The 15,642-nt window shown below is 41.8% G+C and overlaps 1 long non-coding RNA gene across 1 annotated transcript; it reads right to left on the reverse strand.

Moving 5' to 3' along the window:
* Positions 1-851: 851 nt before the first annotated feature.
* On the reverse strand, positions 852-15,360 carry LOC138446828 (uncharacterized). Its single transcript, XR_011259563.1, has 4 exons — positions 15,200-15,360; positions 11,749-11,882; positions 9,583-9,703; positions 852-3,592 (listed from the first exon to the last, which is right to left on the reverse strand). It is a non-coding gene; the product is annotated as an uncharacterized lncRNA (long non-coding RNA).
* Positions 15,361-15,642: the final 282 nt, after the last annotated feature.

Consider the following 15,642-nt stretch of genomic DNA (forward strand, 5'->3'; position numbering starts at 1 on the left):
TGCCCAGACTTGCCTCGCTGCTAGGCTTCCTACCCAGGAAGGAGCAGCCTTTGCAAAGTTGGGAGACGCCACTGGCGCCTTCCTGGCCTCAGCTCCACTCCTGTATTGCCTTTGCACCTAGGCCCCAGGCGTCCTTTGGGTGGCCTTAGGGGCCGGTGGGTTCCACACTGCCAAGGGCTCCCATAGTGAGAGGTCTGTTCAAGGGAAGGGATGGGTATATTTGGAGTACAATCCTGTATCAGATGTGAGGCCCACACCTTCACCCTGAACGCTCACTCTGAACCCTCACCCCGAACCCTTACCCTCACCCACGCCCTCACCCTGAACCCTCACCCTCACCCTCTCCCTGAACCCTCACCCTCACCCTCTCCCTGAACCCTCACCCTCACCCTCTCCCTGAATCCTCACCCTCATCCTGAATCCTAACCCTCACCCTGAATCCTTACCCTCACCCTCATCCTGAACCCTCACACCTCACCCCTCACCCTAACAAGTTTGGAGGGCTGTTCCACGAACTCTAACCTTTACCCTACCCTAACCGGACCCCCATCCACATCCTAACCCTAACCCACATCATAGTCACGCCCTCAGCCCTATACTTACCCTTGAAGTACCTACCCGCATCTTCTTCATTTTTGACACTTCCCATGCATAACAAAAGACGAGGTTGTAAGGTTTCAAACATGGATCCAAGACCCATTATCCACATAAAAGGGATATAAATACTATGATCACATCATTTAAATCTCTTGCATCACCAAAATACCTCTCCACCACTTATCCAGTCGCCATTGATGGATCACATCTATCTCATACATTTTATAACTTAGCAATCAAATACGCACCAGGACTCTGGGTAATTATAGAGACAAGATTTATTTATACCATAAATATTTCAACAAATTCCACTTTCTACGATGAGTTCAATCTTCACAAAAGTAGGATGAACAGCACCTGTTTCCACTAGGATCCATAGAGCGTGAAAATCTTAATGATGACCACCAGAAAGGTCAGCACGGTTGATATCACAGATTTTTCAGTGTTCCAATACAAGTTCTACCCAAATCCATAAAGAAAGACATACGCATAGGAAACTACAAATTGAAAGCAAGTCTATTGAGATAAATATTGGACATCAATTGTATGAATCTTTAAGGCATAACTGCAGACATTCTTCAGACATTCTTCAAATTCATAGAATGACAACAAAGTATGGCTACGTACAATCCATTCGGTTTTATGAACCACTCATGAATAACCTCACAAGCCATTTGAAACCAGATGACAATTTCAAATAGCTTTGATCTACAAACAAGGCTGTGAGACAGAAAGTTAAAATCGAAATACATGAAGTAAATCCTCAATAGATATGAAAACATCCCATGGTAGTGAAGTCAATTAGCATTAGTTATTAGGGCTTTCATGCACAGACTCATCTCTGATCGATGTGATCCCAATTCATATTTGGCAAAAAATACGAAAGCTGATCTTAACAGTCATATTATTTTTCTTTGTACCCCTAAAAAGAAAAATGAACATGAAAAACTAAATTAAGCTTGGAGGCTCACATTTCCCAATCGGTATACAAAGCAACAGCATGTCAAACTTTCTAATTCACATATGCATTTAAATGAAATTGGATGAAATACCCCTAAATAAACACATACTTCTATGCCCAATGTTTCACAAGGCAGAAAACGCTCAATGAATGAAACTGAGAGGGTAACAGCCAGGAAGGCCAGGGGTCTCCAAAGGGAGGAAATGGGGTGCAAGTGTCAGACAGTTGTTATCTGTCACTTCCGAGGCAGGAGGAAACAAGCTGTTATCTTTTTTCCCCTTCTTGATACAAATTTAAACAGAGATTTTCTCTTACAATTCTGTGTTGCTATAATGACACCTGGTTCCGCCTGAACTTCACTTTTCTCATACTTTGAGCTGACCAAGGCATTTTTCTCATGGAAAGGTTTGCCTTAAGCTATGTGAATGTACTATGTATTTACCCTAGACTCTATCTTCAAGTAGGTTCTGCCTAAAGGCTCAGAACTGACTTGACAAACCAATATGCTTTACTCATACATGGCTCTCCTGATCTATGTGAATGAAGCTATCCATTTGCTCATATCAATCGTTTTATGGCCCAGGATGACTCACCTGGTGCCACGGTCATCTCCATATATCTTGTGGGTGAGGGGTCTGCTGCCATTCCTTTCTCTAATGAGTAGACTGCTAGTAGCTAGATAACATCCAGCCAAAGATGAGTAGGGGGGCACTCTTTCTGCCCCCTTCTGATGTCTATGTCAGAAGCTTTCTCTCTTTTATACTTTAATAAAACGTTGGGACACAAAAGCTCTGACTGATCAACCCTCATCACTGGCCCCGGGTTGAATTCTTCCTCTAAGGAGCCCAAGAATTCAAGCATCTTTCATGGTTAGACAACAACCTTTCCAAACAATGGTCTTTTCAAAAAAAAAAAATGATGATAAGTGATGAGTATGCATATGTCTACGAATGAAATGGGACCTATATGTCAAACCACATAAAAATATATCTTCCCTCAACATACATATAACACAACCAGGCCTTCACATGCATCGATTCTCCAACTATCAAGTCATACAAATATGGATGTAAAATATCACAATACATTCCAAAGTTTAAAAGTGATGGATATTGACTTTCGCCCGCTGGTGCTTCTTTTTATGTCATCTCCATTATATTAGCTATGACAACGAATCATGTGCTGTGCGAAGTCACTTACATTGTGTCCAACTCCTTGGGATCATATGGACTAGGCCCCACCAGGCTCCTCTCTCCATGAGATTCTCTAGGCAAAGATACTGGAGGGGGTTGCCATGCTCTCCCTCAGGAGATCTTCCTGCCCCAGGGATGGAATCCATACCTCCCATGTCTCCTGCATGGGTATGTTCTGCATGTTCTTTACCACTAGAACCACCTGGGAAGCCCCAAGACACATGAACATCAGTGGATTTGGGGATCCACGGGGCATATACAGAACCATTCCTCCAACAAAACTGAAGAATGACTTTAAAATCTCAAACAAAACATGAGTATATGTGTTCACAAACTTCATGGAGCAAGGGTTTCTTCGATCTGAAAACTGGCATCGATGAAGGACTGTGTGAAGAATACTTCAAAGTCTATTTGGCAAACACAGCCTACGTTGGCTATATTTAGTCCTCAGTTGAATGGAATGTCATGAGTACTGGTCATTTCAAATAAGTAGCCTATGACGCTGTTTACACTTATTGGGACGCGTGGTATACCACATTCACACATTTCAGTAGCATTGGTGCAAAAACGATACATTTCTCAGGGGAAGCTTCTACATGGACTCCTGGGATCAGAGCTCTAACTCATACACACATACTTTTCCTTTTAAAATGATCCTGCATGATAAGCAAACAAAACACTGGATGAACACCTAGACGGTGAGCTCTGTACTAAATGATTTTAAAGCCAGTAGATGGAATGAGCTGATGAGGAAGACTACAAACGAGTCATCTTCTTCAACTTGGTCAAACCGCTCATAGTCATACAAGTGAATGAAAAGTTGAGCCTGTTGTCATTAAATCTGTTTAAAAGAAATAGAATAATAAAACAAATTAGTAACTCTTATTTTCTTAATAAACATTGTATTATTTCTGCACAGCTTTGTTACTGGCATGAATAGAATATCTACAATAATAACTTGTCACAGTGAAATGGATTCACATTCGATATCGATTCACATCTATAATTGATGCCATAGCTGTTTGATACTATTGCTTGAATGAATGCAACTTATGTGACTTCACAAACTACAAACACGACTAACATAATAGGTATTAAAAAACCTTGAGTGACATGAGCGTGAAGACTTAGTAGAGTTGCTCTCAAGAATAATGATACTATTATTCGCTCTAGCCATAGTACTGGAATCTGTACATTAACACCCCTGCAAAACAAAAGGAAAGGATAGAATAATAATAAAGGAACTTCATAACTATATTCCTACTGTAAACATTCAACACTATGTTTTCTTTTAAACTGACTTTCATATTTGGTCTACTGTAACCTCTTCTGTGTTCATTTTATGCTAAACTTATTGCTAACAGTAAAATTACCATACGAGCTCTAATTAATTTTTTTTTTTACTTGCAAAGCTACTGATAGAACCAAAGGCCAATATCTACATCAAACAGGAGAAACGGAATGGAAACTGTAAACAATTTTATGGAAGAACATTTCCGTGCTCCTATTCAGTCAAATGGGCATTCAAAAGGATGTGATTTTTCTGAAAGTTTATTTCAGAAACTTGGAATTGGATGACTGCAAACAATAAAACTAACAATATATTGATACATAATATTAATAATATACAGTGGGTCATTCTTTTTTTATTCTGCCACAGCTAACAGACAGAAAGTCAGTTGTCATAACTACTACTAACATAAGACCCTCACCGATAAGTGAAGATATATAGGAAAATCCATAATAGCTCTAAAAACCATCAAAGATAAAATGGTAATTAAAAAATACACTGACAGTTTAGCTGGTATAAGAAACAGGATGATTATGAAAGCAAAGCCAACAATCATGGATAGGCCATGGAAGCCCGTGGCTGTCACCAGTGTTGACTTATATCCTTCATCTGAGGTTGTTAAAAGTGCTTGGTAAAATCCAGAGGTTTGCAGCAGTGGTAACCTCCTGAACAGACTGAAATAAAAAGGGTTTCCAGAATATCCTGATGATTTCCATCTACTAGGCTGTGATGAGCTCAAGCAATGCATACTCCAGAGGACAGAAGACAGACAGGTTGGGAACACGTCTACTGCACTTACGGAGAAAGGGAATGTTGCTGCTCAGCCTAGTACAAGTGTAGAAGCAACACCTTGGTGATTCGACCTTTAAAGACTCGATACATATGAGAACGACTGGTATGAATAAACCTTCAGAAGTGCTTTCTCAGACCTCCTCCCATCATAAGCACAAGCATAATGAAAACACTGAGTTTTCATGGTCTCACCCAAAATAAGACTCACTTATGGCTTTGCTTTGAGAATAGTTGAACTACTCATTGTTCAAGAGAAATGATCCTTTCTTCTCTGAAGATTTGTGAATCATTCACAGGGTGTGGTGAATAAACTACTTAAGGGTCTAATACATAAAAATGCAATAGGCTAAGCACAGAGATGTTTTTCTCCCTTTCTCAAAGGATGGAATGGAACATTTTGTATTTGCACTGATTTTATGTCTTGACTTCATGTACAATTATATACTGATTTTTTTAGTTGACATACAATAGGACTAAAAATATTGATATAATACTGATAACTCATGTTGGTATGTGTGGTTGTCACATAGGATTCACAGGAGATTTAAATTCACAGTTGTCAACGTAAAGGATGAATGCTATTTAGCTTCTTCGTGAATCTAGACCATGAATGAAGAGTTTTCCTCAACATATTTCACTGAGAGAAATACAAGGATGATAGGCATAATACTATGCTTCGACTCATGGATATCTAAGCATTGCTCACAATACAGATCTGATTTTCAACATCAGGGTTCTTTCAGTGTCCTTGAACAGCATTTGTTTTTCTGTATACAGAAGAAAAAACTCATGAGTATCAAACTGGTTCACATAAAACATGTGTATGAATTGTTATCTTCCTGAACCAGGGATCAAACCCACATCACTTCCCCCTCCTGCACTGGTAGGCAGATTTTTTATTTATCAACTGTGCCACCTAGGAATCGACATACATTTCAAGGACCACTGCCATCAGCTTCTACTGTTCATGACCAAAGTAGGAGAAACAATATTGGAAGAAGTACTCATAAGGGTACTCATAGGAAGTACTCATAAGTCAAGGAACTGTTATACTGGGTACTCTCGTTGTTACTGGGACAAGTCAGTTCCTCCGATGATGATGGGTATAACTGAAAAATTATTACAAATGCATGGGCTGCGATGTCTACGTGATAAATGTGTTCCTCTTATACTATTGCTTCAGGGATGCCTACTTCAGCATGAAGGAATGCACTTCAAGGGATGCCCGCTATTCCAGCTCAAGCAACAGATAGTGAAGTGCAGATCATTGTCCTTTGTTGAAAATAATCAGCACTTTGTCAACATAGGGAACATGCCAGAGGAACCCTTGGGATGGAACTCTAAAAACAGGTTGGGCCCTCTTTTTGCCAAGCCCTGCGATAAAATACAAATCAGAAAAAGAAAAATAGCATCGGTTTTGTCAGGACTTCCTCATCTTTTCTTTCTCGGTAGCAGGAAGCAGACATTGAGGCCAGAGGACTGCAGGATTTCATTGTGAACTAACGTTGGGTGGGGTGGAAGCTCATCACTCTAGTAAGAATGTGGTTCAATAAAATGGAATTTCATTCACTTCATGGACATAGAGTTCTATAATCCTTCATTAAGGAATTCAATAAGCTATATTTCCTTACACCTTCACAATCTCTTGGTTTACGAGAACATCAATTGCTAGTCCAGCACTTATACAATGAGTGTTACAGGTAGTATGAATGTATAAATGATGATGAGCAATGACAGGAAGTTTATTTAATCTCTGTTTGAATTCTTGATTTTTTATATAATTTTTTATAATATCCTTACAGATGTGAATATTTTACTGACATGTATAAATACACGTTGAGTAGTGCTATGATAACTCATAGGGTTGGCACAATAAATATCATGGTTACTATGTGCTTTTCATATATTCCTTTTGAGATTCTCTTCCATTATACATTATCATAAGATATTTAATAGTTTCCTAAACTGTACAGTAGGTCCTTGTGGCTTCTTTTATATATAGTAATGTACTTGTTAATAATTCAAACAAAAACTGGTACACAAATACTCATAGTGACATTCACAATAGCTCAAAGGTAGAACTCATTCAAGTGTCCGTTGGTGGGAGACTGAATATGCAACACAAGGTATATTCAGAAGCTTGAACGGTATTCCACCATACGAAAAAGTACATTAAATGGTGCTGCCACTCTGCAAGACATTACAGAAATGACTCCAAAACAAACACATGGAATAAATACATAGTTCAATTCCAATTCAAGCTATGTACCCAAAAGGATTGGGAAAGGGGGCTGAAAAAATGGATACTTCTTCCGTCATACTCACAACAGCATGATTCACACTGGCAAACAAACAGAAGTGATCTAAGTGTCCATGGCAGCCAATTCCATAAACAAACTGTGGTATACACACAATGGAATCTGATTCGGCCCTTCAAAGTCAGTAATTCTGACAATGCGACAATGTGGACAAACCTTATGGTCATTAGATCATGTGAAATAAACCAGACCAAGAAAAGACAAACGTTCTGTGATTCCACTCATATGAGATATCCAAACAAGTCAAATCTGTCAGAAATAGCAGAGAGTGATTCCGACCGATCGAAAAGAGTTCATGTTTCATGGACCTCAGTTTCCCTTGGAAAAACTGACTTCCCGTGATATCTCCAAAACCAATTAGACAAATAATTGGAAGCTATATCCAGTCAAATGAATGTAGACATAATGTTATATACAGTGTACACCAAACTCACTCAAACTTCTTAACAGACAAAAGGCAAAACTGTATCTATGGTACCTCAGCTTAGCTTAAAACTGTATCTACAGTACCTCACTTCTGCTTATAAAATTTAACAACAACAACAACAACACACTAAAGTCTATCCAAAAAAGGATATAAAACATATATAACATTAACTTTAAAGAATTAGACATTTAAACTGTGAAAAACCTTATTCACAAAACTTAAACACAAGCCACAGGAAAATATATTTATAAAATACATATCTGATAAAGGATTGTACTCCAAATATACCAAAAAATCTAGAACAATCTCATAAAAAATGTATACACCTAAACACCTGTCCTACAAAAATATAAAGATAGTAAATAAGCCTATCAAAAAGACTCAAAATCACATATCATTAGGAAATTACAAACTAAAATAACAGTGAGGTAGCACTGCACACCTATTAGATCCAGTAAACTCAAAAAAAAAAACGGGGGTAGGGCACAACTTCTCCGGTGGCTCAGTGGTAAAGAATCTGCCTGACAATGCAAGACACTCTAGTTTGATCCCTTACCCCAGAAGATCCCACATGCCACAGAGAAACATAGCTGGATTTTTCCACAGCTAAACAAAGCTCACCTGTGACCTGAATACTATATGGCTAGCACTTACTAAACAGCTTTGAAAACGTCCAGACAAAAAGTATCACATGATTATATACAACAGCTCTACTTGTAATAACTAAAAACTTTCAAATATCAGGATGTCTTCAGTAGATGACAGTGTAAACAAATGGGGATACATCCAAAGTGAAGGGGAGCAAATGCTACCACAAAATATACCACCTCAGCATGAGAATTAGTGGGACCCAATTAACTTTTTTTTTTAGAGGACACATGATCATCTCTGAAACCCAAGTTCAAGACAGCTCTTCTGTGAGTCACATTTACCAGAGAAATCTCATTTCAAAGGAATCCTCTCTATATGCCAGATAGAAGGATGAGACACAGTCTTTTGAAACTCTTTTTTCTTTTCTATCGATAGGGAAAGCTAAGCCGTAAATCTGCACAACAACCATACCCTTCCTTTCCTTTGGTTGTATCTGTAAAATATTTGTTTCTTTTTTAATTTGGCTGCGCCAGGTCAACCTTCATTGAGGTAAGCCAGATATTTAGCTACAACATGCAAATTCTCCTTTGTGGCATGGGAGATCTAGCTCTTGGATCAGGGAATGAACCTGGGCCTCCTTCTTTGGGAGTGTCCAGTCTCAGCCACTGGACCACCAGAAAGTGCCTGTTTTGTTTTCAGATGAAGATGGAATCTAAGGTGATATCTTGGGCCATTTCAGTCACTGACTCAGTTTCCTGAGTTTCTCCAAAGCACGCACAAGGTGCACATTATTAAACTGGTTTGCAAAACAAGAAAAGGTTGTCTGCTACAACACTGTATGCTTACAAATATCTAAATGGTAAATGGCATATTATTTATTTTTAATTACTATGGGGGGGGGGGAAGAATGCAGGATTCATACATGTTACCACATGAATAAATATTAAAACCATCTTCAGTGAAAAAGAAATCCACATCGAAAAGGCCACCCAGAACCCTTATTCACCATGTCTGCTTTCAATCCATCAAGTTTGTCCAAATAACTGAAAATCTCAGTAACACTCTAAATAAAGAAAAAAGGATGAAGATGGAAACAAAAGATATATTCATACACTTGAACAATTGCTAAAAGTGGAAGTGGGGCAGTGGATTACATTATAATGTAGGTACCATATGATTTCCTGATTTTGGAGATTATGTGCTGGTTCTGCAGAAGGTACCCATTTTGGATAAAACACATAGAGTATTTTAGATGATGTGGCAAATGCTAGCACTTGTTCCCATTGCTAGGCATTTTCTGTACATTTTAAATGACTGGAAAGTATACTAGGTTTCAAAACAACCATGTCAATACCACAAAAGAAATTTAGAGCAGACAGGCAGGAAACTTTCTGATACAGGCCAAGACTTACCCAGATGAAGTTCAAGGGAAGCTGCGATGCTCACTGCCCGTGAAGGAGTCCACGTGGAATGAAGAAGTAGTGTGGGAAGTCTATTAGTAACCACCATGTCTTGGGTCCTCCGGATGACCTACTGCAGGAGAAACAGATCTTACAGATAAAATGTTCCACATCACTTCACAAAAAGTTGTTAGACTACATTCAGTAAAGCTGAATCATTTTGGATTAATTTACAATCATAAAATACTACCCTTTACAGTCCAAAAATCACTTGCATTTCTATACACTAATAACAATCAGGAAAAAAATATTAAGAAAATCCCACTTAAATAAAACATCTAGCAACAAACTTAATCAAGAACATAAAAAACCAGTAGTCAGAAAACTAGAAGGCACTGATAAAGAAACCAAAGAAAATACAAACACACAGAAAATTATTCCACGCTCATGCACTGGAACAATGAGGAATTAAAAGGTCCATTCCAACCAAAGTCATCAACAAATACACGGACTGCAATCACAAAATAATATTCAATGGCATTTTTCACAGAAATAGAAATATTCCTAATATTAGGCTGCTACTGTTGAACAGGACCTTAAACGGCCAAAAAGACTCTGAGAAAGAGGAACACAGCTGGAGGCATCTTCCTATCCCTCTTCAAACTACATCACGGAGCTGTAGTGACCACCACAGTGAGGAACTGGCAGGAACACAGACACATGGACTCCAGGAGAGAATAGAGAGCCCAGAAACGAACCCACCTGTACATGGTCAGTTCCTGAAAATCAAACCAGGAACGAGCGAAGAGGAAAGGACAGTCTTCTCAAGAAACAGTGACAGGAAAATGGCCACCTACACGGAAGAACATCAGTGTTCATCCTCTACATCATCTAACGCAAATCTAACTGAAAACCCACCGCTTTGCACACGGAGCTCTTTCCCCCTGAGTCCTCTGAGATGGACCTCCAGTCAGCCCTCAGCTGGACACAGGAAACGTCTACTCCATCCTCATTTTTCGCTCTTGCAGCGCCTCCCTGCTGGTGGGCACTGAGGCAACCCTGCTCCTCTCAGCCTGGATGCAGCCCTGTTATCCAGAAGCCTGAGCCCTGATGGTCCTGAGGAGACAAAGCTCCCGCCAGCTGCTCACGGAGCAGAGTCTAAAGGCAAAGCGTCCTGGGCCCGCGGGTCAGAGGGGCCTTTGGCGCCCCCTGCGGGCCACAAGAGAAGAGCGGGCAGCCCGGCGCTCACAGACCTCAGAGGGCTCACCCAGAAGCAGCTCTGCTGCGAGCACTCAGACTGGAAGCCCAAACTGAAATGGAGCAGAATAGCTCCATGACCCTCCGCAAAACATGGCTAAGGAACAATCAGAGCCTGCATGGAATGCAGCCATAAAAAGGAACACATTTGAGTTTGTTCTAATAAAGGGGAGGGAAGTCAGTCAAAGAGAGAAAAACATGGAATCTAGAAGGATGGTACTGACGAGTCTGTTCACAGAGCAGCAATGGAGGTGCAGACATAGAGAACAGACTTACAGACGAGGGTGGGGAACAAGAGGGAGAGGGTGAGATGAATGGAGAGAGCAGCATGGATGCAGGTACACCTACATTTGTAAATAGACAACCAATGGGAATTTGCTGTATGATTCAGGGAACTCAAACTGGGGCTCAGTAGTAACCTGGAGAGGTGGGAATGCGTGCGAGGTGGGAGGGAGATTCAAGAGCAAGAGGACATAGGTACACCTATGGTTAATTCATGTGGATGTATGACAAATCAAACCAATATTGTAAAGCAATGATCAATCAACTAAAAGAAATAACTTTAAAAAAATATGAACATAAACACAAACTTTGCAACAAGGTAACTCCATTTAAAAAACTATAGAATTTTAGAAAACTGCAAAAGTTCTACATGACCGTTGGTCTGGTGATCAGGTCTAACATACACAAAACAAGCCAACTTACCAAATTATGAATATAAATTATTTAAAACATTGCCTTTTATCATTTCATACATTTACCCTGTGGAGGACCTTACTCGAGAGAACCAAAAACAAACTGTTAAATGAACCACGGACCACCCACCCTGGCCAGGCAACAGAGAAAAGAAAACACTTGCAGGAATCATCTTACAACAGGAGGTCCTGGGAAGGAACAAGGAACGAACAAGCTACCACCAACCAGAATTCTGGAGAGGTCAGGAGATGGGAGGCTCCAGTTCAGAGGTCCTACCAACCTCCCAGGATCCACTTCGCTGGAATCCATCTCAGCTGAGTGATGCGTGTGCCCCCAAGAAGGATCCCAATTCAGAATGCCTGGCAAGAGACAAACCAGAAATGAGCCCGATGACCATAAAACCTGAGACTGTGAGCCACGTGACAGAGTGGTTCTCTCCGTTTCCCTCACCCTCCTGCCCTCCACCCTGGCAGCCCTTCCCAATAAAGCCTCTCGCTTGGACAGCACTCCTCTCCTCAGACAACTCATTGCCCAGTGTCAGACAAGAACTCACTCTCAAGCCCTGAAAGGGATCCCCCTTCCTTCATCAAAAGCAATATCCAGGAGAAAATATCTTCAAAACGCTATCTTGCAGAGAAGGAAATCAGAGAAGGCAATGGCAGCCCACTCCAGTACCATTGCCTGGAGAATCCCACGGACAGAGGAGCCTGGTAGGCTGCAACCCCGGGGTCACTAAGAGACGGACACGACTTCACTGAGTGGCTTCACTTTCACTTTTCACTTTCATGCACTGGAGAAGGACATGGCAACCCACTCCAGTGTTCTTGCCTGGAGAATCCCAGGGACAGAGGAGCCTGGTAGGCTGCTGTCTATGGGGTCGCGCAGAGTCAGGCACGACTGAAGCGACGCAGCAGCAGCAGCAGCAGCAGCAGCAGCAGCAGCAGCAGCAGCAGCAGCAGCAGCAGAGAAGGAAATGGCACCACCTGCAGTACTCTGGTCTCAGAAATCCCAGGGACAGAGGAGCTTGGTGGGCTACAGTCCAAAAGCAGGGCATTTCTGATGGGAGGAAACAGTCCCAGGGAAGCTGAGCTGCTCACCAAAGGCCCCAGAGCTTTGGATAGCACACCAGAGCTGGGGCTGAGGATTCCCAGCTGCCATGCCTCTTGATCCTGGCCTCTTTCACTAGATACATGTGTGGAAAACTAGTCTAAAATATGCCCTGGTGGTTCCATAGTAAAGAATCCACCCCCCGGTGCTGGAGATGCATGTGCGATCCCTAGGATGGGAAGATCCCACATCCTATGGAGCCCGTGTGCCACAACAGCCGAGCGAGCCTGTGCTCTAGATCCTGGAAGCCACGATGCCGAGTTCACATGCTGCAGCCACTGAAGCCCGTGAGCCTGTGCCCCTCAACAAGAGGAGACACTGCAGTGAGAAGCCTGCAAACCACTAGTTATGGCCCATGCTCACCAAAACTAGAGAAAAGCCCACACACAAAGAGGCAACACAGCCAACAATCAATAAAACTGTTTTCCTAAAACAATGCATATCTGACAAAGAAACTGTATTCGAATTGTCCAAGAACACTAGAGCAAACAAGCCCATTCATAATTGGTAGCGACTGAAATAGACACCTGGCCACTGAGGGTATACTGATAGTAAACTATCATACAAAAACATACTCAAGATACTGGTGCAATGCATGCAGAGCCCCCTTTGAAAGACAATCTGACAGTTTTTTTTTCAGTAACCACGTGGGACAAGCACTGAATTCTGTGTATGACAAGCGGTGGAAGCCAGGTATCTTACCATTGGAATGCAAAGTTACAGATAAACAAAAGGAAACGTTACAATGTCCATGTCGTGGTGGATCAGGTTGGAGACATCACAAATTACCTTTAACTGAATATGTTCAAAGGTGAGCTGGAATACATGGATATATATATATATATCCATGTATTGTCAGCTGAGCATATTGAGCTCCTACATGTATGTTTTAAATATCATTCTCTAATAAAAGGGAACAGGAAACATCTCCAATGGCCCGGTGGTAAAGAATCTGCCTACCGATGCAGGGAACACGGGTTCAATTCCTGTGTAGGAGATTCCACACGCCCAGGGGCAACGAAGCCCTTGAACAGCTCTTGAAGTTTGCATGCTCCAGAGCCCAAGTTCTGCAAACAGAGAAAGCACTGCAATGAGAAGCCATGGCACAGCAACTAGAGGGTAGCCTCTGCTCACTACAACTAGACAAACGAGCAATAAAGACCCAGCACAGTCAAAAATAATGTAATGTTTAAAAAAAGGACAGTTCTTTGAAGAAATGACTGAGACTAGGGGTGAGACTGTAAATATATGAGACAGGGTCATCTTAAATTATGAGAAATTAAAGAAACTAAAGACAACTATCAAGCTGTCCAAACTGATACAAATGAATGATGACACAGTGTTATCTGTATACACCAGCAAATAACAATCTGAAAAGGAATTTAAACAAACGATTCCCTTTCAGTCATGTCAACATTAATAAAAGACTTTGCTATGGACAGAATGAGGATAACAAGACTGGCACACTGGAAATGATACATGATTGCTGAAAAATACCCTAAAGACATGGACAGATATGCCATAGCGATGAAAAGGCTTCAGTTGGCAATACCATGGAATGCATCTTCAATCTGAAATGAAGATTCAATATGAATTTCAAAAGGCTGAAAGGTGGTTGCTAAACCACAAAAGATGCCAGCATTCTTGGACTCCAGAGGAGAATTCAATCCAGGGCAAGTGACGAAGCTTGATGGCTCAGAGGTTTTCTGTTAAAAAGTTTTATTAAAATATAAAAGAGATCGAGAGAGCTGCTGACGTAGACAGTAAAAGGGGGAAGAGTACCCCCTGCTAGTCTTTAGCCAGATGTTATAGAGCCACTAGCAGTCTGCTAATGAAAGAAAGACAATGTGTCAGAGAATGGCACCAGGCCCCTCACCCACAGCATGCATTGAGATAACATTGGCAGCAGATGAGTCATCCCAGGCCATAAAATGATGGACATGAATCTTGAAGAAAGGCAGATTTCCAAGCAAATATATAGTTTCATTCACATAGATTAAGAGAACAAGGTATGAGTAAAACATACTGGTTTGTCAAGTTTTTTCTGAGCCTTTAGGGGAAACTGACCTGAAGACAGAGCCTTGGGTAAATACATAGTACATTAGCATACCTTAAGACAAACATTTCCATAAGAAAAATGCATTGCTTAGTTCAAGGTTTGAGGAAAGTTAAATTCAGGTGGAGCCAGGAGTGGTCATGGCAACACAGAAATTTCTGAGAAACCTTTTAAATTTGTATCAAGATGGAGAAAAAAAAATGCAGCACTCTTTTGTCTCCTCCGGCCTCTTAAGAGAGAGAAAAAAACGTCTGACACTTGCAGTCTATTTTCTCTGTCTGGAGACCCCTGGCCTTCCTGCCTGTTATCCTCTCCAGGCCTGTAGGAAGCAATACACTAGGCTGCTTGGGAAAACCGCGCGGGTCTGAGCTTTATGCAAAGGGGTAAAGCAGTAAAACCCTTGACCTCAAAGGCGAGGCTTTTCTGCGACCGCCATTTTAGTCGGCTCCGAGACTGCAAACAAAGAGGGCAGAATACATGGTTCCCTGCTCCGCCCAGTCCGAGTTCCCTTACCTGTGGCCCACAGCCCTGCGCTCTGCTCGCTGGATGCCAATCGACGGGGACCCAGGAGCCCACGAAACGAGCATTCCCAGCTGCAATGGCGAGCCCTGAGAGCCCTGGCCCCCGACGCGCCGCCATGTTCATCCCGCCCCAGACCCGCTCACGTGAGCCGCGCTCCTGACCAGCAGCCCAGGCTCGCCCCGCCCCCGACGCGCTCACGGTGCGCCCCACCCCCACGCCCCCTTCCAGGACAGGCCCGCGGGACCGCGACTGCCTCCAGGTGAAACACAAGGACAAGCAAATCCACCCCACCGAGACAATCCAAGCTTTTTCTCAGCTGATCTGTCTATGATTTAGGGATAAAACTATGACTATAGAAAGCAAAGATGACCTAGGACAGCCATGATAGTCTATAGAGCCAGACCCTGGCGGGCAGAGGCTTGAAGAGGGTCCGG

The sequence above is a fragment of the Ovis canadensis genome, chromosome 10 (genome assembly GCF_042477335.2).
Source record: "Ovis canadensis isolate MfBH-ARS-UI-01 breed Bighorn chromosome 10, ARS-UI_OviCan_v2, whole genome shotgun sequence".
Taxonomy (NCBI): Eukaryota; Metazoa; Chordata; class Mammalia; order Artiodactyla; family Bovidae; genus Ovis; species Ovis canadensis.